The 25,606-nt window shown below is 44.8% G+C and overlaps 1 long non-coding RNA gene across 1 annotated transcript in view; it reads right to left on the bottom strand.

The window, feature by feature from the left end:
* Nucleotides 1-25,606, bottom strand: part of LOC135820714 (uncharacterized) — a 283,499-nt gene that overhangs the window by 120,869 nt on the left and 137,024 nt on the right. The window lies entirely within an intron of this gene.

Raw genomic sequence — 25,606 nt, 5'->3', positions numbered from 1 at the left:
AAAAGATCCACATTTCTCTAAAGAACTCGCCCACGGCTGCTGAAAGCTGAATAATACCCTATCTCCAAGTTTGGGGCTTTTTACCCGTGAATCTTCACTTTGCGACTAAACTATTCACAGCAGTGCCAAATTTTCTGGGTCACTGAATGTGGGTGCCTGCGCCCTACAAGCAAACTAAAAATCAAACAAATGCGACTACTGACATTACAGCTGGGTCATGTTATAGAGAGGTACGTTGAAATTGAAAGGTGAGCACAAATGGTCAAAATCCGACATTTTCTCACCTTTCTGCCCGTTCGCAGCTCAGAAAATGACAATGCCCATCCTCATCTCGTTGTGTAGCTGGACATAGACAAGGGCACCCAGGAAAAGACCCACATTTCTCTAAAGAGCTCGCCCACGGCTGCTGAAAGCTGAATAATAACCTATCTCCAAGTTTGGGGCTTTTTACCCGTGAATCTTCACTTTGCGACTAAACTATTCACAGCAGTGCCAAATTTTCAGGGGCACTGAATGTGGGTGCCTGCGCCCTACAAGCAAACCAAAAATCAAACATATGCGACTACTGACATTACAGCTGGGTCATGTTATAGAGAGGTACGTGGAAATTGAAAGGTGAGCACAAATGGTCAAAATCCGACATTTTCTCACCTTTCTGCCCGTTCGCAGCTCAGAAAATGACAATGCCCATCCTCATCTCGTTGTGTAGCTGGACATAGACAAGGGCACCAAGAAAAAGACCCTCATTTCTCTAAAGAACTCGCCCACGGCTGCTGAAAGCTGAATAATAACCTATCTCCAAGTTTGGGGCTTTTTACCCGTGAATCTTCACTTTGCGACTAAACTATTCACAGCAGTGCCAAATTTTCTGGGTCACTGAATGTGCGTGCCTGCGCCCTACAAGCAAACCAAAAATCAAACAAATGCGACTACTGACATTACAGCTGGCTCATGTTATAGAGAGGTACGTTGAAATTGAAAGGTGAGCACAAATGGTCAAAATCCGACATTTTCTCACCTTTCTGCCCGTTCGCAGCTCAGAAAATGACAATGCCCATCCTCATCTCGTTCTGTAGCTGGACATAGACAAGGGCACCCAGAAAAAGACCCACATTTCTCTAAAGAACTCGCCCACGGCTGCTGAAAGCTGAATAATAACCTATCTCCAAGTTTGGGGCTTTTTACTCGTGAATCTTCACTTTGCGACTAAACTATTCACAGCAGTGCCAAATTTTCCGGGTCACTGAATGTGGGTGCCTGCGCCCTACAAGCAAACCAAAAATCAAAAATATGCGACTACTGACATTACAGCTGGCTCATGTTATAGAGAGGTACGTTGAAATTGAAAGGTGAGCACAAATGGTCAAAATCCGACATTTTCTCACCTTTCTGCCCGTTCGCAGCTCAGAAAATGACAATGACCATCCTCATCTAGTTGTGTAGCTGGACATAGACAAGGGCACCCAGAAAAAGACCCACATTTCTCTAAAGAGCTCGCCCACGGCTGCTGAAAGCTGAATAATAACCTATCTCCAAGTTTGGGGCTTTTTACCCGTGAATCTTCACTTTGCGACTAAACTATTCACAGCAGTGCCAAATTTTCTGGGTCACTGAATGTGGGTGCCTGCGCCCTAAGAGCAAACCAAAAATCAAACATATGCGACTACTGACATTACAGCTGGCTCATGTTATAGAGAGGTACGTTGAAATTGAAAGGTGAGCACAAATGGTCAAAATCCGACATTTTCTCATCTTTCTGCCCGTCCGCAGCTCAGAAAATGACAATGACCATCCGCATCTCGTTGTGTAGCTAGACATAGACAAGGGCACCCAGAAAAAGACCCACATTTCTCTAAAGAACTCGCCCACGGCTGCTGAAAGCTGAATAATACCCTATCTCCAAGTTTGGGACTTATTACCCGTGAATCTTCACTTTGCGACTAAACTATTCACAGCAGTGCCAAATTTTCTGGGTCACTGAATGTGGGTGCCTGCGCCCTACAAGCAAACCAAAAATCAAACAAATGCGACTACTGACATTACAGCTGGGTCATGTTATAGAGAGGTACGTTGAAATTGAAAGGTGACCACAAATGGTCAAAATCCGACATTTTCCCACCTTTCTGCCCGTTCGCAGCTCAGAAAATGACAATGCCCATCCTCATCTCGTTGTGTAGCTGGACATAGACAAGGGCACCCAGAAAAAGACCCACATTTCTCTAAAGAACTCGCCCACGGCTGCTGAAAGCTGAATAATAACCTATTTCCAAGTTTGGGGCTTTTTACCCGTGAATCTTCACTTTGCGACTAAACTATTCACAGCAGTGCCAAATTTTCTGGGTCACTGAATGTGGGTGCCTGCGCCCTACAAGCAAACCAAAAATCAAACATATGCGACTACTGACATTACAGCTGGGTCATGTTATAGAGAGGTACGTTGAAATTGAAAGGTGAGCACAAATGGTCAAAATCCGACATTTTCTCACCTTTCTGCCCGTTCGCAGCTCAGAAAATGACAATGACCATCCTCATCTCGTTGTGTAGCTGGACATAGACAAGGGCACCCAGAAAAAGACCCACATTTCTCTAAAGAACTCGCCCACGGCTGCTGAAAGCTGAATAATAACCTATCTCCAAGTTTGGGGCTTTTTACCCGTGAATCTTCACTTTGCGACTAAACTATTCACAGCAGTGCCAAATTTTCTGGGTCACTGAATGTGGGTGCCTGCGCCCTAAAAGCAAACCAAAAATCAACCAAATGTGGCTACTGACATTACAGCTGGGTCATGTTATCGAGAGGTACGTTGAAATTGAAAGGTGAGCACAAATGGTCAAAATCCGACATTTTCTCATCTTTCTGCCCGTTCGCAGCTCAGAAAATGACAATGACCATCCTCATCTCGTTGTGTAGCTAGACATAGACAAGGGCACCCAGAAAAAGACCCACATTTTTCTAAAGAACTCGCCCACGGCTGCTGAAAGCTGAATAATAACCTATCTCCAAGTTTGGGGCTTTTTACCCGTGAATCTTCACTTTGCGACTAAACTATTCACAGCAGTGCCAAATTTTCTGGGTCACTGAATGTGGGTGCCTGCGCCCTACAAGCAAACCAAAAATCAAACAAATGCGACTACTGACATTACAGCTGGGTCATGTTATAGAGAGGTACGTTGAAATTGAAAGGTGACCACAAATGGTCAAAATCCGACATTTTCCCACCTTTCTGCCCGTTCGCAGCTCAGAAAATGACAATGCCCATCCTCATCTCGTTGTGTAGCTGGACATAGACAAGGGCACCCAGAAAAAGACCCACATTTCTCTAAAGAACTCGCCCACGGCTGCTGAAAGCTGAATAATAACCTATCTCCAAGTTTGGGGCTTTTTACCCGTGAATCTTCACTTTGCGACTAAACTATTCACAGCAGTGCCAAATTTTCTGGGTCACTGAATGTGCGTGCCTGCGCCCTACAAGCAAACCAAAAATCAAACAAATGCGACTACTGACATTACAGCTGGCTCATGTTATAGAGAGGTACGTTGAAATTGAAAGGTGAGCACAAATGGTCAAAATCCGACATTTTCTCACCTTTCTGCCCGTTCGCAGCTCAGAAAATGACAATGCCCATCCTCATCTCGTTCTGTAGCTGGACATAGACAAGGGCACCCAGAAAAAGACCCACATTTCTCTAAAGAACTCGCCCACGGCTGCTGAAAGCTGAATAATAACCTATCTCCAAGTTTGGGGCTTTTTATTCGTGAATCTTCACTTTGCGACTAAACTATTCACAGCAGTGCCAAATTTTCCGGGTCACTGAATGTGGGTGCCTGCGCCCTACAAGCAAACCAAAAATCAAAAATATGCGACTACTGACATTACAGCTGGCTCATGTTATAGAGAGGTACGTTGAAATTGAAAGGTGAGCACAAATGGTCAAAATCCGACATTTTCTCACCTTTCTGCCCGTTCGCAGCTCAGAAAATGACAATGACCATCCTCATCTAGTTGTGTAGCTGGACATAGACAAGGGCACCCAGAAAAAGACCCACATTTCTCTAAAGAGCTCGCCCACGGCTGCTGAAAGCTGAATAATAACCTATCTCCAAGTTTGGGGCTTTTTACCCGTGAATCTTCACTTTGCGACTAAACTATTCACAGCAGTGCCAAATTCTCTGGGTCACTGAATGTGGGTGCCTGCGCCCTAAGAGCAAACCAAAAATCAAACATATGCGACTACTGACATTACAGCTGGCTCATGTTATAGAGAGGTACGTTGAAATTGAAAGGTGAGCACAAATGGTCAAAATCCGACATTTTCTCATCTTTCTGCCCGTCCGCAGCTCAGAAAATGACAATGACCATCCGCATCTCGTTGTGTAGCTAGACATAGACAAGGGCACCCAGAAAAAGACCCACATTTCTCTAAAGAACTCGCCCACGGCTGCTGAAAGCTGAATAATACCCTATCTCCAAGTTTGGGACTTATTACCCGTGAATCTTCACTTTGCGACTAAACTATTCACAGCAGTGCCAAATTTTCTGGGTCACTGAATGTGGGTGCCTGCGCCCTACAAGCAAACCAAAAATCAAACAAATGCGACTACTGACATTACAGCTGGGTCATGTTATAGAGAGGTACGTTGAAATTGAAAGGTGACCACAAATGGTCAAAATCCGACATTTTCCCACCTTTCTGCCCGTTCGCAGCTCAGAAAATGACAATGCCCATCCTCATCTCGTTGTGTAGCTGGACATAGACAAGGGCACCCAGAAAAAGACCCACATTTCTCTAAAGAACTCGCCCACGGCTGCTGAAAGCTGAATAATAACCTATCTCCAAGTTTGGGGCTTTTTACCCGTGAATCTTCACTTTGCGACTAAACTATTCACAGCAGTGCCAAATTTTCTGGGTCACTGAATGTGGGTGCCTGCGCCCTACAAGCAAACCAAAAATCAAACATATGCGACTACTGACATTACAGCTGGGTCATGTTATAGAGAGGTACGTTGAAATTGAAAGGTGAGCACAAATGGTCAAAATCCGACATTTTCTCACCTTTCTGCCCGTTCGCAGCTCAGAAAATGACAATGACCATCCTCATCTCGTTGTGTAGCTGGACATAGACAAGGGCACCCAGAAAAAGACCCACATTTCTCTAAAGAACTCGCCGACGGCTGCTGAAAGCTGAATAATAACCTATCTCCAAGTTTGGGGCTTTTTACTCGTGAATCTTCACTTTGCGACTAAACTATTCACAGCAGTGCCAAATTTTCCGGGTCACTGAATGTGGGTTCCTGCGCCCTACAAGCAAACCAAAAATCAAAAATATGCGACTACTGACATTACAGCTGGCTCATGTTATAGAGAGGTACGTTGAAATTGAACGGTGAGCACAAATGGTCAAAATCCGACATTTTCTCACCTTTCTGCCCGGTCGCAGCTCAGAAAATGACAATGACCATCCTCATCTAGTTGTGTAGCTGGACATAGACAAGGGCACCCAGAAAAAGACCCACATTTCTCTAAAGAACTCGCCCACGGCTGCTGAAAGCTGAATAATACCCTATCTCCAAGTTTGGGACTTATTACCCGTGAATCTTCACTTTGCGACTAAACTATTCACAGCAGTGCCAAATTTTCTGGGTCACTGAATGTGGGTGCCTGCGCCTACAAGCAAACCAAAAATCAAACAAATGCGACTACTGACATTACAGCTGGGTCATGTTATAGAGAGGTACGTTGAAATTGAAAGGTGACCACAAATGGTCAAAATCCGACATTTTCCCACCTTTCTGCCCGTTCGCAGCTCAGAAAATGACAATGCCCATCCTCATCTCGTTGTGTAGCTGGACATAGACAAGGACACCCAGAAAAAGACCCACATTTCTCTAAAGAACTCGCCCACGGCTGCTGAAAGCTGAATAATAACCTATCTCCAAGTTTGGGGCTTTTTACCCGTGAATCTTCACTTTGCGACTAAACTATTCACAGCAGTGCCAAATTTTCTGGGTCACTGAATGTGGGTGCCTGCGCCCTACAAGCAAACCAAAAATCAAACATATGCGACTACTGACATTACAGCTGGGTCATGTTATAGAGAGGTACGTTGAAATTGAAAGGTGAGCACAAATGGTCAAAATCCGACATTTTCTCACCTTTCTGCCCGTTCGCAGCTCAGAAAATGACAATGACCATCCTCATCTCGTTCTGTAGCTGGACATAGACAAGGGCACCCAGAAAAAGACCCACATTTCTCTAAAGAACTCGCCCACGGCTGCTGAAAGCTGAATAATAACCTATCTCCAAGTTTGGGGCTTTTTACTCGTGAATCTTCACTTTGCGACTTAACTATTCACAGCAGTGCCAAATTTTCCGGGTCACTGAATGTGGGTGCCTGCGCCCTACAAGCAAACCAAAAATCAAAAATATGCGACTACTGACATTACAGCTGGCTCATGTTATAGAGAGGTACGTTGAAATTGAAAGGTGAGCACAAATGGTCAAAATCCGACATTTTCTCACCTTTCTGCCCGGTCGCAGCTCAGAAAATGACAATGACCATCCTCATCTAGTTGTGTAGCTGGACATAGACAAGGGCACCCAGAAAAAGACCCACATTTCTCTAAAGAACTCGCCCACGGCTGCTGAAAGGTGAATATACCCTATCTCCAAGTTTGGGACTTATTACCCGTGAATCTTCACTTTGCGACTAAACTATTCACAGCAGTGCCAAATTTTCTGGGTCACTGAATGTGGGTGCCTGCGCCCTACAAGCAAACCAAAAATCAAACAAATGCGACTACTGACATTACAGCTGGGTCATGTTATAGAGAGGTACGTTGAAATTGAAAGGTGAGCACAAATGGTCAAAATCCGACATTTTCCCACCTTTCTGCCCGTTCGCAGCTCAGAAAATGACAATGCCCATCCTCATCTCGTTGTGTAGCTGGACATAGACAAGGGCACCCAGAAAAAGACCCACATTTCTCTAAAGAACTCGCCCACGGCTGCTGAAAGCTGAATAATAACCTATCTCCAAGTTTGGGGCTTTTTACCCGTGAATCTTCACTTTGCGACTAAACTATTCACAGCAGTGCAAAATTTTCTGGGTCACTGAATGTGGGTGCCTGCGCCCTAAGAGCAAACCAAAAATCAAACATATGCGACTACTGACATTACAGCTGGCTCATGTTATAGAGAGGTACGTTGAAATTGAAAGGTGAGCACAAATGGTCAAAATCCGACATTTTCTCATCTTTCTGCCCGTCCGCAGCTCAGAAAATGACAATGACCATCCGCATCTCGTTGTGTAGCTAGACATAGACAAGGGCACCCAGAAAAAGACCCACATTTCTCTAAAGAACTCGCCCACGGCTGCTGAAAGCTGAATAATACCCTATCTCCAAGTTTGGGACTTATTACCCGTGAATCTTCACTTTGCGACTAAACTATTCACAGCAGTGCCAAATTTTCTGGGTCACTGAATGTGGGTGCCTGCGCCCTACAAGCAAACCAAAAATCAAAAATATGCGACTACTGACATTACAGCTGGCTCATGTTATAGAGAGGTACGTTGAAATTGAAAGGTGAGCACAAATGGTCAAAATCCGACATTTTCTCACCTTTCTGCCCGGTCGCAGCTCAGAAAATGACAATGACCATCCTCATCTAGTTGTGTAGCTGGACATAGACAAGGGCACCCAGAAAAAGACCCACATTTCTCTAAAGAGCTCGCCCACGGCTGCTGAAAGCTGAATAATAACCTATCTCCAAGTTTGGGGCTTTTTACCCGTGAATCTTCACTTTGCGACTAAACTATTCACAGCAGTGCCAAATTTTCTGGGTCACTGAATGTGGGTGCCTGCGCCCTAAGAGCAAACCAAAAATCAAACATATGCGACTACTGACATTACAGCTGGCTCATGTTATAGAGAGGTACGTTGAAATTGAAAGGTGAGCACAAATGGTCAAAATCCGACATTTTCTCATCTTTCTGCCCGTCCGCAGCTCAGAAAATGACAATGACCATCCGCATCTCGTTGTGTAGCTAGACATAGACAAGGGCACCCAGAAAAAGACCCACATTTCTCTAAAGAACTCGCCCACGGCTGCTGAAAGCTGAATAATACCCTATCTCCAAGTTTGGGACTTATTACCCGTGAATCTTCACTTTGCGACTAAACTATTCACAGCAGTGCCAAATTTTCTGGGTCACTGAATGTGGGTGCCTGCGCCCTACAAGCAAACCAAAAATCAAACAAATGCGACTACTGACATTACAGCTGGGTCATGTTATAGAGAGGTACGTTGAAATTGAAAGGTGAGCACAAATGGTCAAAATCCGACATTTTCCCACCTTTCTGCCCGTTCGCAGCTCAGAAAATGACAATGCCCATCCTCATCTCGTTGTGTAGCTGGACATAGACAAGGGCACCCAGAAAAAGACCCACATTTCTCTAAAGAACTCGCCCACGGCTGCTGAAAGCTGAATAATAACCTATCTCCAAGTTTGGGGCTTTTTACCCGTGAATCTTCACTTTGCGACTAAACTATTCACAGCAGTGCAAAATTTTCTGGGTCACTGAATGTGGGTGCCTGCGCCCTACAAGCAAACCAAAAATCAAACATATGCGACTACTGACATTACAGCTGGGTCATGTTATAGAGAGGTACGTTGAAATTGAAAGGTGAGCACAAATGGTCAAAATCCGACATTTTCTCACCTTTCTGCCCGTTCGCAGCTCAGAAAATGACAATGACCATCCTCATCTCGTTGTGTAGCTGGACATAGACAAGGGCACCCAGAAAAAGACCCACATTTCTCTAAAGAACTCGCCCACGGCTGCTGAAAGCTGAATAATAACCTATCTCCAAGTTTGGGGCTTTTTACCCGTGAATCTTCACTTTGCGACTAAACTATTCACAGCAGTGCCAAATTTTCTGGGTCACTGAATGTGGGTGCCTGCGCCCTAAAAGCAAACCAAAAATCAAACAAATGTGACTACTGACATTACAGCTGGCTCATGTTATAGAGAGGTACGTTGAAATTGAAAGGTGAGCACAAATGGTCAAAATCCGACATTTTCTCACCTTTCTGCCCGGTCGCAGCTCAGAAAATGACAATGACCATCCTCATCTAGTTGTGTAGCTGGACATAGACAAGGGCACCCAGAAAAAGACCCACATTTCTCTAAAGAGCTCGCCCACGGCTGCTGAAAGCTGAATAATAACCTATCTCCAAGTTTGGGGCTTTTTACCCGTGAATCTTCACTTTGCGACTAAACTATTCACAGCAGTGCCAAATTTTCTGGGTCACTGAATGTGGGTGCCTGCGCCCTAAGAGCAAACCAAAAATCAAACATATGCGACTACTGACATTACAGCTGGCTCATGTTATAGAGAGGTACGTTGAAATTGAAAGGTGAGCACAAATGGTCAAAATCCGACATTTTCTCATCTTTCTGCCCGTCCGCAGCTCAGAAAATGACAATGACCATCCGCATCTCGTTGTGTAGCTAGACATAGACAAGGGCACCCAGAAAAAGACCCACATTTCTCTAAAGAACTCGCCCACGGCTGCTGAAAGCTGAATAATACCCTATCTCCAAGTTTGGGACTTATTACCCGTGAATCTTCACTTTGCGACTAAACTATTCACAGCAGTGCCAAATTTTCTGGGTCACTGAATGTGGGTGCCTGCGCCCTACAAGCAAACCAAAAATCAAACATATGCGACTACTGACATTACAGCTGGCTCATGTTATAGAGAGGTACGTTGAAATTGAAAGGTGAGCACAAATGGTCAAAATCCGACATTTTCTCACCTTTCTGCCCGGTCGCAGCTCAGAAAATGACAATGACCATCCTCATCTAGTTGTGTAGCTGGACATAGACAAGGGCACCCAGAAAAAGACCCACATTTCTCTAAAGAGCTCGCCCACGGCTGCTGAAAGCTGAATAATAACCTATCTCCAAGTTTGGGGCTTTTTACCCGTGAATCTTCACTTTGCGACTAAACTATTCACAGCAGTGCCAAATTTTCTGGGTCACTGAATGTGGGTGCCTGCGCCCTAAGAGCAAACCAAAAATCAAACATATGCGACTACTGACATTACAGCTGGCTCATGTTATAGAGAGGTACGTTGAAATTGAAAGGTGAGCACAAATGGTCAAAATCCGACATTTTCTCATCTTTCTGCCCGTCCGCAGCTCAGAAAATGACAATGACCATCCGCATCTCGTTGTGTAGCTAGACATAGACAAGGGCACCCAGAAAAAGACCCACATTTCTCTAAAGAACTCGCCCACGGCTGCTGAAAGCTGAATAATACCCTATCTCCAAGTTTGGGACTTATTACCCGTGAATCTTCACTTTGCGACTAAACTATTCACAGCAGTGCCAAATTTTCTGGGTCACTGAATGTGGGTGCCTGCGCCCTACAAGCAAACCAAAAATCAAACAAATGCGACTACTGACATTACAGCTGGGTCATGTTATAGAGAGGTACGTTGAAATTGAAAGGTGAGCACAAATGGTCAAAATCCGACATTTTCCCACCTTTCTGCCCGTTCGCAGCTCAGAAAATGACAATGCCCATCCTCATCTCGTTGTGTAGCTGGACATAGACAAGGGCACCCAGAAAAAGACCCACATTTCTCTAAAGAACTCGCCCACGGCTGCTGAAAGCTGAATAATAACCTATCTCCAAGTTTGGGGCTTTTTACCCGTGAATCTTCACTTTGCGACTAAACTATTCACAGCAGTGCCAAATTTTCTGGGTCACTGAATGTGGGTGCCTGCGCCCTACAAGCAAACCAAAAATCAAACATATGCGACTACTGACATTACAGCTGGGTCATGTTATAGAGAGGTACGTTGAAATTGAAAGGTGAGCACAAATGGTCAAAATCCGACATTTTCTCACCTTTCTGCCCGTTCGCAGCTCAGAAAATGACAATGACCATCCTCATCTCGTTGTGTAGCTGGACATAGACAAGGGCACCCAGAAAAAGACCCACATTTCTCTAAAGAACTCGCCCACGGCTGCTGAAAGCTGAATAATAACCTATCTCCAAGTTTGGGGCTTTTTACCCGTGAATCTTCACTTTGCGACTAAACTATTCACAGCAGTGCCAAATTTTCTGGGTCACTGAATGTGGGTGCCTGCGCCCTAAAAGCAAACCAAAAATCAAACAAATGTGACTACTGACATTACAGCTGGGTCATGTTATAGAGAGGTACGTTGAAATTGAAAGGTGAGCACAAATGGTCAAAATCCGACATTTTCTCACCTTTCTGCCCGTTCGCAGCTCAGAAAATGACAATGACCATCCTCATCTCGTTGTGTAGCTGGACATAGACAAGGGCACCCAGAAAAAGACCCACATTTCTCTAAAGAGCTCGCCCACGGCTGCTGAAAGCTGAATAATAACCTATCTCCAAGTTTGGGGCTTTTTACCCGTGAATCTTCACTTTGCGACTAAACTATTCACAGCAGTGCAAAATTTTCTGGGTCACTGAATGTGGGTGCCTGCGCCCTACAAGCAAACCAAAAATCAAACATATGCGACTACTGACATTACAGCTGGGTCATGTTATAGAGAGGTACGTTGAAATTGAAAGGTGAGCACAAATGGTCAAAATCCGACATTTTCTCACCTTTCTGCCCGTTCGCAGCTCAGAAAATGACAATGACCATCCTCATCTCGTTGTGTAGCTGGACATAGACAAGGGCACCCAGAAAAAGACCCACATTTCTCTAAAGAACTCGCCCACGGCTGCTGAAAGCTGAATAATAACCTATCTCCAAGTTTGGGGCTTTTTACCCGTGAATCTTCACTTTGCGACTAAACTATTCACAGCAGTGCCAAATTTTCTGGGTCACTGAATGTGGGTGCCTGCGCCCTAAAAGCAAACCAAAAATCAAACAAATGTGACTACTGACATTACAGCTGGCTCATGTTATAGAGAGGTACGTTGAAATTGAAAGGTGAGCACAAATGGTCAAAATCCGACATTTTCTCACCTTTCTGCCCGGTCGCAGCTCAGAAAATGACAATGACCATCCTCATCTAGTTGTGTAGCTGGACATAGACAAGGGCACCCAGAAAAAGACCCACATTTCTCTAAAGAGCTCGCCCACGGCTGCTGAAAGCTGAATAATAACCTATCTCCAAGTTTGGGGCTTTTTACCCGTGAATCTTCACTTTGCGACTAAACTATTCACAGCAGTGCCAAATTTTCTGGGTCACTGAATGTGGGTGCCTGCGCCCTAAGAGCAAACCAAAAATCAAACATATGCGACTACTGACATTACAGCTGGCTCATGTTATAGAGAGGTACGTTGAAATTGAAAGGTGAGCACAAATGGTCAAAATCCGACATTTTCTCATCTTTCTGCCCGTCCGCAGCTCAGAAAATGACAATGACCATCCGCATCTCGTTGTGTAGCTAGACATAGACAAGGGCACCCAGAAAAAGACCCACATTTCTCTAAAGAACTCGCCCACGGCTGCTGAAAGCTGAATAATACCCTATCTCCAAGTTTGGGACTTATTACCCGTGAATCTTCACTTTGCGACTAAACTATTCACAGCAGTGCCAAATTTTCTGGGTCACTGAATGTGGGTGCCTGCGCCCTACAAGCAAACCAAAAATCAAAAATATGCGACTACTGACATTACAGCTGGCTCATGTTATAGAGAGGTACGTTGAAATTGAAAGGTGAGCACAAATGGTCAAAATCCGACATTTTCTCACCTTTCTGCCCGGTCGCAGCTCAGAAAATGACAATGACCATCCTCATCTAGTTGTGTAGCTGGACATAGACAAGGGCACCCAGAAAAAGACCCACATTTCTCTAAAGAGCTCGCCCACGGCTGCTGAAAGCTGAATAATAACCTATCTCCAAGTTTGGGGCTTTTTACCCGTGAATCTTCACTTTGCGACTAAACTATTCACAGCAGTGCCAAATTTTCTGGGTCACTGAATGTGGGTGCCTGCGCCCTAAGAGCAAACCAAAAATCAAACATATGCGACTACTGACATTACAGCTGGCTCATGTTATAGAGAGGTACGTTGAAATTGAAAGGTGAGCACAAATGGTCAAAATCCGACATTTTCTCATCTTTCTGCCCGTCCGCAGCTCAGAAAATGACAATGACCATCCGCATCTCGTTGTGTAGCTAGACATAGACAAGGGCACCCAGAAAAAGACCCACATTTCTCTAAAGAACTCGCCCACGGCTGCTGAAAGCTGAATAATACCCTATCTCCAAGTTTGGGACTTATTACCCGTGAATCTTCACTTTGCGACTAAACTATTCACAGCAGTGCCAAATTTTCTGGGTCACTGAATGTGGGTGCCTGCGCCCTACAAGCAAACCAAAAATCAAACAAATGCGACTACTGACATTACAGCTGGGTCATGTTATAGAGAGGTACGTTGAAATTGAAAGGTGAGCACAAATGGTCAAAATCCGACATTTTCCCACCTTTCTGCCCGTTCGCAGCTCAGAAAATGACAATGCCCATCCTCATCTCGTTGTGTAGCTGGACATAGACAAGGGCACCCAGAAAAAGACCCACATTTCTCTAAAGAACTCGCCCACGGCTGCTGAAAGCTGAATAATAACCTATCTCCAAGTTTGGGGCTTTTTACCCGTGAATCTTCACTTTGCGACTAAACTATTCACAGCAGTGCCAAATTTTCTGGGTCACTGAATGTGGGTGCCTGCGCCCTACAAGCAAACCAAAAATCAAACATATGCGACTACTGACATTACAGCTGGGTCATGTTATAGAGAGGTACGTTGAAATTGAAAGGTGAGCACAAATGGTCAAAATCCGACATTTTCTCACCTTTCTGCCCGTTCGCAGCTCAGAAAATGACAATGCCCATCCGCATCTCGTTGTGTAGCTGGACATAGACAAGGGCACCCAGAAAAAGACCCACATTTCTCTAAAGAACTCGCCCACGGCTGCTGAAAGCTGAATAATAACCTATCTCCAAGTTTGGGGCTTTTTACCCGTGAATCTTCACTTTGCGACTAAACTATTCACAGCAGTGCCAAATTTTCTAGGTCACTGAATGTGGGTGCCTGCGCCCTACAAGCAAACCAAAAATCAAACATATGCGACTACTGACATTACAGCTGGGTCATGTTATAGAGAGGTACGTTGAAATTGAAAGGTGACCACAAATGGTCAAAATCCGACATTTTCTCACCTTTCTGCCCGTTCGCAGCTCAGAAAATGACAATGACAATCCTCATCTCGTTGTGTAGCTGGACATAGACAAGGGCACCCAGAAAAAGACCCACATTTCTCTAAAGAACTCGCCCACGGCTGCTGAAAGCTGAATAATACCCTATCTCCAAGTTTGGGGCTTTTTACCCGTGAATCTTCACTTTGCGACTAAACTATTCACAGCAGTGCCAAATTTTCTGGGTCAATGAATGTGGGTGCCTGCGCCCTACAAGCAAACCAAAAATCAAACAAATGCGACTACTGACATTACAGCTGGGTCATGTTATAGAGAGGTACGTTGAAATTGAAAGGTGACCACAAATGGTCAAAATCCGACATTTTCCCACCTTTCTGCCCGTTCGCAGCTCAGAAAATGACAATGCCCATCCTCATCTCGTTGTGTAGCTGGACATAGACAAGGGCACCCAGAAAAAGACCCACATTTCTCTAAAGAACTCGCCCACGGCTGCTGAAAGCTGAATAATAACCTATCTCCAAGTTTGGGGCTTTTTACCCGTGAATCTTCACTTTGCGACTAAACTATTCACAGCAGTGCCAAATTTTCTCGGTCACTGAATGTGGGTGCCTGCGCCCTACAAGCAAACCAAAAATCAAACATATGCGACTACTGACATTACAGCTGGGTCATGTTATAGAGAGGTACGTTGAAATTGAAAGGTGAGCACAAATGGTCAAAATCCGACATTTTCTCACCTTTCTGCCCGTTCGCAGCTCAGAAAATGACAATGCCCATCCGCATCTCGTTGTGTAGCTGGACATAGACAAGGGCACCCAGAAAAAGACCCACATTTCTCTAAAGAACTCGCCCACGGCTGCTGAAAGCTGAATAATAACCTATCTCCAAGTTTGGGGTTTTTTACCCGTGAATCTTCACTTTGCGACTAAACTATTCACAGCAGTGCCAAATTTTCTAGGTCACTGAATGTGGGTGCCTGCGCCCTACAAGCAAACCAAAAATCAAACATATGCGACTACTGACATTACAGCTGGGTCATGTTATAGAGAGGTACGTTGAAATTGAAAGGTGACCACAAATGGTCAAAATCCGACATTTTCTCACCTTTCTGCCCGTTCGCAGCTCAGAAAATGACAATGACAATCCTCATCTCGTTGTGTAGCTGGACATAGACAAGGGCACCCAGAAAAAGACCCACATTTCTCTAAAGAACTCGCCCACGGCTGCTGAAAGCTGAATAATACCCTATCTCCAAGTTTGGGGCTTTTTACCCGTGAATCTTCACTTTGCGACTAAACTATTCACAGCAGTGCCAAATTTTCTGGGTCAATGAATGTGGGTGCCTGCGCCCTACAAGCAAACCAAAAATCAAACAAATGCGACTACTGACATTACAGCTGGGTCATGTTATAGAGAGGTACGTTGAAATTGAAAGGTGACCACAAATGGTCAAAATCCGACATTTTCCCACCTTTCTGCCCGTTCGCAGCTCAGAAAATGACAATGCCCATCCTCATCTCGTTGTGTAGCTGGACATAGACAAGGGCACCCAGAAAAAGACCCACATTTCTCTAAAGAACTCGCCCACGGCTGCTGAAAGCTGAATAATAACCTATCTCCAAGTTTGGGGCTTTTTACCCGTGAATCTTCACTTTGCGACTAAACTATTCACAGCAGTGCCAAATTTTCTCGGTCACTGAATGTGGGTGCCTGCGCCCTACAAGCAAACCAAAAATCAAACATATGCGACTACTGACATTACAGCTGGGTCATGTTATAGAGAGGTACGTTGAAATTGAAAGGTGAGCACAAATGGTCAAAATCCGACATTTTCTCACCTTTCTGCCCGTTCGCAGCTCAGAAAATGACAATGACCATCCTCATCTCGTTGTGTAGCTGGACATAGACAAGGGCACCCACAAAAAGACCAACATTTCTCTAAAGAACTCGCCCACGGCTGCTGAAAGCTGAATAATAACCTATCTCCAAGTTTGGGGCTTTTTACCCGTGAATCTTCACTTTGCGACTAAACTATTCACAGCAGTGCCAAATTTTCTGGGTCACTGAATGTGGGTGCCTGCGCCCTAAAAGCAAACCAAAAATCAAACAAATGTGACTACTGACATTACAGCTGGGTCATGTTATCGAGAGGTACGTTGAAATTGAAAGGTGAGCACAAATGGTCAAAATCCGACATTTTCTCACCTTTCTGCCCGTTCGCAGCTCAGAAAATGACAATGCCCATCCTCATCTCGTTGTGTAGCTGGACATAGACAAGGGCACCCAGAAAAAGACCCACATTTCTCTAAAGAACTCGCCCACGGCTGCTGAAAGCTGAATAATACCCTATCTCCAAGTTTGGGGCTTTTTACCCGTGAATCTTCACTTTGCGACTAAACTATTCACAGCAGTGCCAATTTTTCTCGGTCACTGAATGTGGGTGCCTGCGCCCTACAAGCAAACCAAAAATCAAACATATTCGACTACTGACATTACAGCTGGGTCATGTTATAGAGAGGTACGTTGAAATTGAAAGGTGAGCACAAATGGTCAAAATCCGACATTTTCTCACCTTTCTGCCCGTTCGCAGCTCAGAAAATGACAATGACCATCCTCATCTCGTTGTGTAGCTGGACATAGACAAGGGCACCCAGAAAAAGACCCACATTTCTCTAAAGAACTCGCCCACGGCTGCTGAAAGCTGAATAATAACCTATCTCCAAGTTTGGGGCTTTTTACCCGTGAATCTTCACTTTGCGACTAAACTATTCACAGCAGTGCCAAATTTTCTGGGTCACTGAATGTGGGTGCCTGCGCCCTACAAGCAAACCAAAAATCAAACATATGCGACTACTGACATTACAGCTGGGTCATGTTATAGAGAGGTACGTTGAAATTGAAACGGGAGCACAAATGGTCAAAATCCGACATTTTCTCACCTTTCTGCCCGTTCGCAGCTCAGAAAATGACAATGACCATCCTCATCTCGTTGTGTAGCTGGACATAGACAAGGGCACCCAGAAAAAGACCCACATTTCTCTAAAGAACTCGCCCACGGCTGCTGAAAGCTGAATAATAACCTATCTCCAAGTTTGGGGCTTTTTACCCGTGAATCTTCACTTTGCGACTAAACTATTCACAGCAGTGCCAAATTTTCTGGGTCACTGAATGTGGGTGCCTGCGCCCTAAAAGCAAACCAAAAATCAAACAAATGTGACTACTGACATTACAGCTGGGTCATGTTATCGAGAGGTACGTTGAAATTGAAAGGTGAGCACAAATGGTCAAAATCCGACATTTTCTCACCTTTCTGCCCGTTCGCAGCTCAGAAAATGACAATGCCCATCCGCATCTCGTTGTGTAGCTGGACATAGACAAGGGCACCCAGAAAAAGACCCACATTTCTCTAAAGAACTCGCCCACGGCTGCTGAAAGCTGAATAATAACCTATCTCCAAGTTTGGGGCTTTTTACCCGTGAATCTTCACTTTGCGACTAAACTATTCACAGCAGTGCCAAATTTTCTAGGTCACTGAATGTGGGTGCCTGCGCCCTACAAGCAAACCAAAAATCAAACATATGCGACTACTGACATTACAGCTGGGTCATGTTATAGAGAGGTACGTTGAAATTGAAAGGTGACCACAAATGGTCAAAATCCGACATTTTCTCACCTTTCTGCCCGTTCGCAGCTCAGAAAATGACAATGACAATCCTCATCTCGTTGTGTAGCTGGACATAGACAAGGGCACCCAGAAAAAGACCCACATTTCTCTAAAGAACTCGCCCACGGCTGCTGAAAGCTGAATAATACCCTATCTCCAAGTTTGGGGCTTTTTACCCGTGAATCTTCACTTTGCGACTAAACTATTCACAGCAGTGCCAAATTTTCTGGGTCAATGAATGTGGGTGCCTGCGCCCTACAAGCAAACCAAAAATCAAACAAATGCGACTACTGACATTACAGCTGGGTCATGTTATAGAGAGGTACGTTGAAATTGAAAGGTGACCACAAATGGTCAAAATCCGACATTTTCCCACCTTTCTGCCCGTTCGCAGCTCAGAAAATGACAATGCCCATCCTCATCTCGTTGTGTAGCTGGACATAGACAAGGGCACCCAGAAAAAGACCCACATTTCTCTAAAGAACTCGCCCACGGCTGCTGAAAGCTGAATAATAACCTATCTCCAAGTTTGGGGCTTTTTACCCGTGAATCTTCACTTTGCGACTAAACTATTCACAGCAGTGCCAAATTTTCTCGGTCACTGAATGTGGGTGCCTGCGCCCTACAAGCAAACCAAAAATCAAACATATGCGACTACTGACATTACAGCTGGGTCATGTTATAGAGAGGTACGTTGAAATTGAAAGGTGAGCACAAATGGTCAAAATCCGACATTTTCTCACCTTTCTGCCCGTTCGCAGCTCAGAAAATGACAATGACCATCCTCATCTCGTTGTGTAGCTGGACATAGACAAGGGCACCCACAAAAAGACCAACATTTCTCTAAAGAACTCGCCCACGGCTGCTGAAAGCTGAATAATAACCTATCTCCAAGTTTGGGGCTTTTTACCCGTGAATCTTCACTTTGCGACTAAACTATTCACAGCAGTGCCAAATTTTCTGGGTCACTGAATGTGGGTGCCTGCGCCCTAAAAGCAAACCAAAAATCAAACAAATGTGACTACTGACATTACAGCTGGGTCATGTTATCGAGAGGTACGTTGAAATTGAAAGGTGAGCACAAATGGTCAAAATCCGACATTTTCTCACCTTTCTGCCCGTTCGCAGCTCAGAAAATGACAATGCCTATCCTCATCTCGTTGTGTAGCTGGACATAGACAAGGGCACCCAGAAAAAGACCCACATTTCTCTAAAGAACTCGCCCACGGCTGCTGAAAGCTGAATAATACCCTATCTCCAAGTTTGGGGCTTTTTACCCGTGAATCTTCACTTTGCGACTAAACTATTCACAGCAGTGCCAATTTTTCTCGGTCACTGAATGTGGGTGCCTGCGCCCTACAAGCAAACCAAAAATCAAACATATTCGACTACTGACATTACAGCTGGGTCTTGTTATAGAGAGGTACGTTGAAATTGAAAGGTGAGCACAAATGGTCAAAATCCGACATTTTCTCACCTTTCTGCCCGTTCGCAGCTCAGAAAATGACAATGACCATCCTCATCTCGTTGTGTAGCTGGACATAGACAAGGGCACCCAGAAAAAGACCCACATTTCTCTAAAGAACTCGCCCACGGCTGCTGAAAGCTGAATAATACCCTATCTCCAAGTTTGGGGCTTTTTACCCGTGAATCTTCACTTTGCGACTAAACTATTCACAGCAGTGCCAAATTTTCTGGGTCACTGAATGTGGGTGCCTGCGCCCTAAAAGCAAACCAAAAATCAAACAAATGCGACTACTGACATTACAGCTGGGTCATGTTATCGAGAGGTACGTTGAAATTGAAAGGTGAGCACAAATGGTCAAAATCCGACATTTTCTCACCTTTCTGCCCGTTCGCAGCTCAGAAAATGACAATGCCCATCCGCATCTCGTTGTGTAGCTGGACATAGACAAGGGCACCCAGAAAAAGACCCACATTTCTCTAAAGAACTCGCCCACGGCTGCTGAAAGCTGAATAATAACCTATCTCCAAGTTTGGGGCTTTTTACCCGTGAATCTTCACTTTGCGACTAAACTATTCACAGCAGTGCCAAATTTTCTAGGTCACTGAATGTGGGTGCCTGCGCCCTACAAGCAAACCAAAAATCAAACATATGCGACTACTGACATTACAGCTGGGTCATGTTATAGAGAGGTACGTTGAAATTGAAAGGTGACCACAAATGGTCAAAATCCGACATTTTCTCACCTTTCTGCCCGTTCGCAGCTCAGAAAATGACAATGACCATCCTCATCTCGTTGTGTAGCTGGACATAGACAAGGGCACCCAGAAAAAGACCCACATTTCTCTGAAGAACTCGCCCACGGCTGCTGAAAGCTGAATAATAACCTATCTCCAAGTTTGGGGCTTTTTACCCGTGAATCTTCACTTTGCGACTAAACTATTCACAGCAGTGCCAAATTTTCTCGGTCACTGAATGTGGGTGCCTGCGCCCTTCAAGCAAACCAAAAATCAAACATATGCGACTACTGACATTACAGCTGGCTCATGTTATAGAGAGGTACGTTGAAATTGAAAGGTGAGCACAAATGGTCAAAATCCGACATTTTCTCACCTTTCTGCCCGTTCGCAGCTCAGAAAATGACAATGACCATCCTCATCTCGTTGTGTAGCTGGACATAGACAAGGGCACCCAGAAAAAGACCCACATTTCTCTAAAGAACTCGCCCACGGCTGCTGAAAGCTGAATAATAACCTATCTCCAAGTTTGGGGCTTTTTACCCGTGAATCTTCACTTTGCGACTAAACTATTCACAGCAGTGCCAAATTTTCTGGGTCACTGAATGTGGGTGCCTGCGCCCTAAAAGCAAACCAAAAATCAAACAAATGTGACTACTGACATTACAGCTGGGTCATGTTATCGAGAGGTACGTTGAAATTGAAAGGTGAGCACAAATGGTCAAAATCCGACATTTTCTCACCTTTCTGCCCGTTCGCAGCTCAGAAAATGACAATGCCCATCCGCATCTCGTTGTGTAGCTGGACATAGACAAGGGCACCCAGAAAAAGACCCACATTTCTCTAAAGAACTCGCCCACGGCTGCTGAAAGCTGAATAATAACCTATCTCCAAGTTTGGGGCTTTTTACCCGTGAATCTTCACTTTGCGACTAAACTATTCACAGCAGTGCCAAATTTTCTGGGTCACTGAATGTGGGTGCCTGCGCCCTACAAGCAAACCAAAAATCAAACATATGCGACTACTGACATTACAGCTGGGTCATGTTATCGAGAGGTACGTTGAAATTGAAAGGTGAGCACAAATGGTCAAAATCCGACATTTTCTCACCTTTCTGCCCGTTCGCAGCTCAGAAAATGACAATGCCCATCCTCATCTCGTTGTGTAGCTGGACATAGACAAGGGCACCCAGAAAAAGACCCACATTTCTCTAAAGAACTCGCCCACGGCTGCTGAAAGCTGAATAATAACCTATCTCCAAGTTTGGGGCTTTTTACCCGTGAATCTTCACTTTGCGACTAAACTATTCACAGCAGTGCCAATTTTTCTCGGTCACTGAATGTGGGTGCCTGCGCCCTACAAGCAAACCAAAAATCAAACATATGCGACTACTGACATTACAGCTGGGTCATGTTATAGAGAGGTACGTTGAAATTGAAAGGTCAGCACAAATGGTCAAAATCCGACATTTTCTCACCTTTCTGCCCGTTCGCAGCTCAGAAAATGACAATGACCATCCTCATCTCGTTGTGTAGCTGGACATAGACAAGGGCACCCAGAAAAAGACCCACATTTCTCTAAAGAACTCGCCCACGGCTGCTGAAAGCTGAATAATAACCTATCTCCAAGTTTGGGGCTTTTTACCCGTGAATCTTCACTTTGCGACTAAACTATTCACAGCAGTGCCAAATTTTCTGGGTCACTGAATGTGGGTGCCTGCGCCCTAAAAGCAAACCAAAAATCAAACAAATGCGACTACTGACATTACAGCTGGGTCATGTTATCGAGAGGTACGTTGAAATTGAAAGGTGAGCACAAATGGTCAAAATCCGACATTTTCTCACCTTTCTGCCCGTTCGCAGCTCAGAAAATGACAATGCCCATCCGCATCTCGTTGTGTAGCTGGACATAGACAAGGGCACCCAGAAAAAGACCCACATTTCTCTAAAGAACTCGCCCACGGCTGCTGAAAGCTGAATAATAACCTATCTCCAAGTTTGGGGCTTTTTACCCGTGAATCTTCACTTTGCGACTAAACTATTCACAGCAGTGCCAAATTTTCTAGGTCACTGAATGTGGGTGCCTGCGCCCTACAAGCAAACCAAAAATCAAACATATGCGACTACTGACATTACAGCTGGGTCATGTTATAGAGAGGTACGTTGAAATTGAAAGGTGACCACAAATGGTCAAAATCTGACATTTTCTCACCTTTCTGCCCGTTCGCAGCTCAGAAAATGACAATGACCATCCTCATCTCGTTGTGTAGCTGGACATAGACAAGGGCACCCAGAAAAAGACCCACATTTCTCTAAAGAACTCGCCCACGGCTGCTGAAAGCTGAATAATAACCTATCTCCAAGTTTGGGGCTTTTTACCCGTGAATCTTCACTTTGCGACTAAACTATTCACAGCAGTGCCAAATTTTCTGGGTCACTGAATGTGGGTGCCTGCGCCCTACAAGCTTACCAAAAATCCAACAAATGTGACTACTGACATTACAGCTGGGTCATGTTATCGAGAGGTACGTTGAAATTGAAAGGTGAGCACAAATGGTCAAAATCCGACATTTTCTCACCTTTCTGCCCGTTCGCAGCTCAGAAAATGACAATGCCCATCCGCATCTCGTTGTGTAGCTGGACATAGACAAGGGCACCCAGAAAAAGACCCACATTTCTCTAAAGAACTCGCCCACGGCTGCTGAAAGCTGAATAATAACCTATCTCCAAGTTTGGGGCTTTTTACCCGTGAATCTTCACTTTGCGACTAAACTATTCACAGCAGTGCCAAATTTTCTGGGTCACTGAATGTGGGTGCCTGCGCCCTACAAGCAAACCAAAAATCAAACATATGCGACTACTGACATTACAGCTGGGTCATGTTATAGAGAGGTACGTTGAAATTGAAAGGTGACCACAAATGGTCAAAATCCGACATTTTCTCACCTTTCTGCCCGTTCGCAGCTCAGAAAATGACAATGACCATCCTCATCTCGTTGTGTAGCTGGACATAGACAAGGGCACCCAGAAAAAGACCCACATTTCTCTAAAGAACTCGCCCACGGCTGCTGAAAGCTGAATAATACCCTATCTCCAAGTTTGGGGCTTTTTACCCGTGAATCTTCACTTTGCGACTAAACTATTCACAGCAGTGCCAACTTTTCTGGGTCACTGAATGTGGGTGCCTGCGCCCTACAAGCAAACCAAAAATCAAACAAATGCGACTACTGACATTACAGCTGGGTCATGTTATAGAGAGGTACGTTGAAATTGAAAGGTGAGCACAAATGGTCAAAATCCGACATTTTCTCACCTTTCTGCCCGTTCGCAGCTCAGAAAATGACAATGACCATCCTCATCTCGTTGTGTAGCTGGACATAGACAAGGGCACCCAGAAAAAGACCCACATTTCTCTAAAGAGCTCGCCCACGGCTGCTGAAAGCTGAATAATACCCTATCTCCAAGTTTGGGGCTTTTTACCCGTGAATCTTCACTTTGCGACTAAACTATTCACAGCAGTGCCAAATTTTCTGGGTCACTGAATGTGGGTGCCTGCGCCCTACAAGCAAACCAAAAATCAAACAAATGCGACTACTGACATTACAGCTGGGTCATGTTATAGAGAGGTACGTTGAAATTGAAAGGTGACCACAAATGGTCAAAATCCGACATTTTCCCACCTTTCTGCCCGTTCGCAGCTCAGAAAATGACAATGCCCATCCGCATCTTGTTGTGTAGCTGGACATAGACAAGGGCACCCAGAAAAAGACCCACATTTCTCTAAAGAACTCGCCCACGGCTGCTGAAAGCTGAATAATAACCTATCTCCAAGTTTGGGGCTTTTTACCCGTGAATCTTCACTTTGCGACTAAACTATTCACAGCAGTGCCAAATTTTCTCGGTCACTGAATGTGGGTGCCTGCGCCCTACAAGCAAACCAAAAATCAAACATATGCGACTACTGACATTGCAGCTGGGTCATGTTTTAGAGAGGTACGTTGAAATTGAAAGGTGAGCACAAATGGTCAAAATCCGACATTTTCTCACCTTTCTGCCCGTTCGCAGCTCAGAAAATGACAATGACCATCCTCATCTCGTTGTGTAGCTGGACATAGACAAGGGCACCCAGAAAAAGACCCACATTTCTCTAAAGAACTCGCCCACGGCTGCTGAAAGCTGAATAATAACCTATCTCCAAGTTTGGGGCTTTTTACCCGTGAATCTTCACTTTGCGACTAAACTATTCACAGCAGTGCCAACTTTTCTGGGTCACTGAATGTGGGTGCCTGCGCCCTACAAGCAAACCAAAAATCAAACAAATGTGACTACTGACATTACAGCTGGGTCATGTTATAGAGAGGTACGTTGAAATTGAAAGGTGAGCACAAATGGTCAAAATCCGACATTTTCTCATCTTTCTGCCCGTTCGCAGCTCAGAAAATGACAATGACCATCCTCATCTCGTTGTGTAGCTGGACATAGACAAGGGCACCCAGAAAAAGAGCCACATTTTTCTAAAGAACTCGCCCACGGCTGCTGAAAGCTGAATAATACCCTATCTCCAAGTTTGGGGCTTTTTACCCGTGAATCTTCACTTTGCGACTAAACTATTCACAGCAGTGCCAAATTTTCTGGGTCACTGAATGTGGGTGCCTGCGCCCTACAAGCAAACCAAAAATCAAACAAATGCGACTACTGACATTACAGCTGGGTCATGTTATAGAGAGGTACGTTGAAATTGAAAGGTGACCACAAATGGTCAAAATCCGACATTTTCCCACCTTTCTGCCCGTTCGCAGCTCAGAAAATGACAATGCCCATCCTCATCTCGTTGTGTAGCTGGACATAGACAAGGGCACCAAGAAAAAGACCCACATTTCTCTAAAGAACTCGCCCACGGCTGCTGAAAGCTGAATAATAACCTATCTCCAAGTTTGGGGCTTTTTACCCGTGAATCTTCCCTTTGCGACTAAACTATTCACAGCAGTGCCAAATTTTCTCGGTCACTGAATGTGGGTGCCTGCGCCCTACAAGCAAACCAAAAATCAAACATATGCGACTACTGACATTACAGCTGGGTCATGTTATAGAGAGGTACGTTGAAATTGAAAGGTGAGCACAAATGGTCAAAATCCGACATTTTCTCACCTTTCTGCCCGTTCGCAGCTCAGAAAATGACAATGACCATCCTCATCTCGTTGTGTAGCTGGACATAGACAAGGGCACCCACAAAAAGACCCACATTTCTCTAAAGAACTCGCCCACGGCTGCTGAAAGCTGAATAATAACCTATCTCCAAGTTTGGGGCTTTTTACCCGTGAATTTTCACTTTGCGACTAAACTATTCACAGCAGTGCCAACTTTTCTGGGTCACTGAATGTGGGTGCCTGCGCCCTACAAGCAAACCAAAAATCAAACAAATGCGAATACTGAGATTACAGCTGGGTCATGTTATAGAGAGGTACGTTGAAATTGAAAGGTGAGCACAAATGGTCAAAATCCGACATTTTCTCATC

The sequence above is a fragment of the Sycon ciliatum genome, chromosome 7 (genome assembly GCF_964019385.1).
Source record: "Sycon ciliatum chromosome 7, ocSycCili1.1, whole genome shotgun sequence".
NCBI lineage: Eukaryota > Metazoa > Porifera > Calcarea > Leucosolenida > Sycettidae > Sycon > Sycon ciliatum.
This window is presented reverse-complemented; position numbering and strand designations above follow the sequence as displayed.